Here is a 5,094-nt window from a genome sequence, read left to right as displayed (position 1 = left end):
GAAAGTATATCAAAGAGATATCTGCACTCCTATGTTTATTCCAGCACGACTTACAATAACTAAGATTTGGGAGCAACCTAAGTGCCCATTAACAGATGAATGAATTTTAAAAATGTGGTACATATACGTAGTAAAGTACTATTCAGCCATTAAAAACAATGAGATCCTGTCATTTTCATTTGCAGCAACATGGATGGAACTGGAGGTCATTATGTTACATGAAATAAGCCAGGCATAAACATAGCATGTTCTCACTTACTTGTGGGATGTAAAAATCAAAACAATTGAACTTGTGGACATAGAGCAGTAGTAGAAAGGTTACCAGAGGCTTGGAAGGGGACATGGGGGAAGAGGGGAGGTTGGGATGGCTAATGGGTTTAACAAAATAGAAAGAATGATTAAGACCTACTATTTGATATCACAACAGGGTACCTACAGTCAATAATAAATTGTACATTTTTAAATAACTAAAAAACTTTAACTGGATTGTTTGTAACACTAAGGAAAAATGCTTGAGAATGGATACCCCATTCTCCATGATGTGATTATTTCACATTGCTTGCCTCTATCAAAACATCTCATGCAACCCACAAATATATATACCTACTATAAATGCACACACACACATACACACAAACGAAAACAGTGCTTGCTTCAGAAGCACATATACTAAAATTGGAACAATACAGAGAATATTATCATGGCCCTTTGCACAAGGATAACATACAAATTTGTAAACTGTTCTATATTTTTTATATTAAATAAAATTATTATTTAAAAAATTAAAAAACTAAAGAATTTTAATACAAAGTTTGGCAAAACATTCTGTGTAGTTTCTAAGTACCCCATAGTGAAAAATAATATAATAAATAGTCCAAAAATAAAAATAGATGCTGAAAAAAAAAAAAAAAGAAGTGGCCAAAATGGCTGAAAAGAAGCAGACAGTGTACATGGTTCTTGTGGAGAGAAAGAGAAGAGGTGAATAAATACAACAACTTCGACTGAAACATTCAGGTACTTGCATTGGGATTAATCAAGGAAACAGCCTGACCCACAGAGAACAAGGAAAAGCAAGACAAGACAAACGGCCCGCCTAGGAAAAACATGGAGCCATGGGATTCTCCCCTGCCCCCGGAAGCAGTGAATACATAAGCAGCCCTAGGAAACCATGCTTTTCCCACAGATCTTTGCAACTTACAGGTCAAGAGGTCTCCTTGTGAACCCACTCCAACAGGGCCTTCAGTCTTCAGTCTGACAGACAAAACTATGTGGAGTCTTGCCAGAGCAGCTGCTCAGGCACGTATGGAGACTCTGAGGCCTTAGATATGGGGCTTTCTAGCAAAAGTAGCTGCAGCTCTGGCAAAGTGGGAGGTTAGACTCCTGTGCATACCTCTAAGAAAGAGGATGAATCCAAGGGGCCAAGCAGCAACAGCTCACAGGCCCCACTTCCACAGCACCTCACAAGATAAGACCCACTGGCTTGGAATTTCAGTCAGCTACCAGTAGCGGCATTGCACTTCCCTAAGAAGGAGCTCCCTGGAGTTGGGGTGGGCCACCGTCTTTGCTGTTCAGGTGCCTTAGCCATTCCAGTCTTCAGGCTTTGGAGAGTCTGAGCTCACCTAGAGCAGAAGGGATCCCCCAGAACAGTACAGCTGCTCTACCAAAACATGGCCAGACTGCTGCTTTAAGCAGGTGCCCAATCCTGTTCCCTCTCACTGGACAGGACCTCCCAATTGGGGCCTTGAGCCACCCTGGCTAAGCACTCCAACTAACAGAGATCTGAATTACCCCTGGATGGTACTCCCAGAGGGAGGGACAGGCCACCATCTTCGCTGTTTGGGTGACTTAGCAGTTTCAGCCTTTGGGCTTTGGAGTGACTGGGGTGACTGAGCACTGAAGTGGACCCCCAGCACAGCACAGCTGCTTTACAAAAATGTGGCCAGACTGCATTTTAAAATGGATCCTGATCCCATTCCTCCTCACTGGGAAGGACCTCCCAACCAGGGTCTCTAGCCACTTCCTACAGGTGTCTTTGGGCCAGCAATAGGTATATACCTCCCTTAACAAAGCTCCCAAGGGAACTGCCCTTGCCACCCTCAGACTAATGAAGAAGTGGAGATCCTAAGTACTTTATTCATACCTCCAACAAGCTGCAGTTGACCTAAGGGGATGAGGTCAGTCCAGCTCCCATGGGTCCCATACACTTCCCATGGCTTGTTACCAGACAGGGAACCCGTGGCTTGAACCCATAGCACAAACCCTTTATCTTGGGTTGACTGCACTGAGCAATTGCTGACCCACATCTCTCTGGGTTAGAGCCCCAAGGAGTCAAGCAAATGACCCCTGGCCACAACCACTACTAAGATCTTTTCCTCTTCTGCCTCTAACCTGGGAAAAGAACATAAACACTGAAATTACCCAAGAGCTGCAGTGGGCAGCCTAGGAGTGCCACATCATGAACTACCGGCTGCACTTAAGAGGGAAAGGGAGAACACTGAGAGGGAACATAACTGCAACTGCAGGAAAACATAGGGGAGCCACACAACAGAGCAAGAGTCTACCAACTGACCAGTAAGTCTAAGTGTCACCTGCTGGATCACACCCCAAGGCTTCAACACCAAAAATACCTCACTAACATACCATCCTCTGCAACCAGAGACAAGAAGTCAGCTTCAAATAAAGGCCCTACAGATAGTCTTGGTCCAATGAAAACATCCAGAAAAGAAATCTATTGACTGTATTCAATCTGCACTGCAATTAAAGGAACACTCACACACAGATGAGAAAGAATCAGTGCAAGAACTTTGGTGACTGTCATATTTCCTCCAACTGCAGCAGTTCTCCAACAAGAGTTCTTAACCAAGCTGAACTGGCTGGAATGACAGAAATATAATTCAGCATATAAATAGGAACAAAGATCACCAAGATTCAGGAGGATGGCAAAACCCAATCCAAGGAAAATGAAAATCACAATAAAGTGATACAGGAGATGAAGAATAAAATTACAACTATAAAAAAGAATGTAACAGGTCTGGTAGACCTGAATAACACAAAACAAGAATTTCACAATGTAAGCACAAATATTAAGAGCAGAATAACCCAAGGTGAAGAAAGCATTTCAGGTCGGGTGTGGTGACTCACACCTGTAATGCCAACACTTTGGGAAGCCAAGGTGGTCAGATCATCTGAGGTCAGGAGTTCGAGACAAGCCCGGCCAACATGGTGCAACCCTGTCTCTACTAAAAATACAAAATTAGCTGTCGTGGTGGTAGGACCCTGTAATCCCAGCTACTCGGGAGGCCAAGCCAGGAGAATTGCTTGAATCCAGGAGGTGAAGGTTGCAGTGAGCTGAGAAAATGACAAAGCAATCCAGCCTGAGCAACAAGAGTGAAACGCCAACAAAAAAAAAAAAAAAAAAAAAAAAAAAAAAAAAAAAAAAAAAAAAAAAAAAAAAAAAAGAAAGAAAGAAAGAAAAAGAAAAGAAAAGAAAGAATTTTAGAACTTGAAGACTGGTTCTCTGAAATAAGACAGTCAGACAAAAATAAAGAAAAAAGAATTTTAAAAATGAACAAATTCTTTGAGAACTATGGGATTAAGTAAAGAGGCAAAATCTAAGAATCATTGGTGTCCCTGAAAGGGAGGGGGTGAAAACAAACAACCTGGAACATATATTTCTGGATATCATCCATGAAAATTTCTCCAACCTTGCTAGAGAGGCCAACAGTAAAATTGAGGAAACACAGAGAACTCCTGCAAGATTCTACAAAAGAAGTTCACCCCAAGACACATAATCATCAATTTTCCAAGGCTGAAATGAAAGAAAGAATGTTAAAGGCAGCTGGAGAGAAAGGGCAGGTCATCTACAAAGGGATCCCCATCAGACTAACAGCAGATGTCTCAGCTGAAACCCTAAAAGCCAGAAAAGTTTGGGGGCCTATATTCAACATTCTTTAAAAAGAAAACTTCAACCCAGAATTTTATATCCAGCCAAACTAAATTTCCTAAGTGAAAAAGAAATAAGATCCTTCTCAGATAAGCAAATGTTGAGGGACTTTATTACCACAAGACTTGCTTTACAAGAGATCTTCAAAGAAGCACTAAATATAGAAAGGTAAAACTGCTACCAGCTAATGCAAAAACACACTTAAACACACAGACGTGTATCACTGTAAAGCAACCACACAAACAAGCCAACACAGTAACCAGCTAAAAGCACAATGACAGGATCTAATCCACACATGGTACACTGTCATCAAGAGACCCATTTCACATTTAATGACACTCATAGGCTCAAAATAAAGGGATGGAGAAAAATCTAACGAGCAAATGGAAAACACAAAAAAAGCAGGGGTTGCAACTCTAATTTCAGACAAAACAGATTTCAAACCAAGAAAGATCATAAAAGATAAGGAAGGGGATTACATAATGGTAAAGGGTACAATTCAACAAGAAGACCTAACTATCCTAAATATATATGCACCCAGCACAGGAGCACCCAGATTCATGAAGCAAGTTTTTAGAGGCCCACAAAGAGACATAGACTCCCACACAATAATAGTAGGAGACTCCAACACTTCACTGACCATAGTAGACAGATTGTCAAGGCAGAAATTTAATAAAGATATTCAGGACCTAAACTCAGCATTGAACCAAATGGATCTGAGAGACCTTTAAAGAAGTCTCCACTCAAAATCAACAGAATAAACATTCTTTTCATCACCACATGTTACTTACTCTAAAATTAACCATATGGTTGGACATAAAACAATCTCAACAAATGTGAAAGAGTCAAAATCATACCAAACACACTCGGACTACAGCACAATAGAAATAAAAGTCAACACAATTAAAATCGCTCAAAATCATATGATTACATAAAAATTAAACAACATGCTCCTGAATGGCTTCTGGATAATATGAAATGAGACAGAAACAAAGAAGTTATTTGAAAACAGTGAGAACAAAGATACAACATATGAGAATCTTTGGATCACAGGTAAGGTGGTGTTAAGAGGGAAATTAGTAGCGTGAGCTGCCCACATTAGAAAGTTAGAAAAATCTCAAATTAACTATCTAACTTCACAACTGAAAGAA

General features: G+C 40.6%; 1 non-coding gene across 1 annotated transcript; it reads left to right on the top strand.

Annotated features, from left to right (window-relative positions):
- Window positions 1-645: 645 nt before the first annotated feature.
- Window positions 646-753, top strand: LOC119469937. The gene has a single exon (XR_005198798.1). It is a non-coding gene; the product is annotated as a U6 spliceosomal RNA (small nuclear RNA).
- The last annotated feature ends 4,341 nt before the right edge of the window (window positions 754-5,094 follow it).

The sequence above is a fragment of the Cebus imitator genome, unplaced genomic scaffold, assembly GCF_001604975.1.
Source record: "Cebus imitator isolate Cc_AM_T3 unplaced genomic scaffold, Cebus_imitator-1.0 Scaffold1064, whole genome shotgun sequence".
NCBI classification, from domain to species: domain Eukaryota; kingdom Metazoa; phylum Chordata; class Mammalia; order Primates; family Cebidae; genus Cebus; species Cebus imitator.
This window is presented reverse-complemented; position numbering and strand designations above follow the sequence as displayed.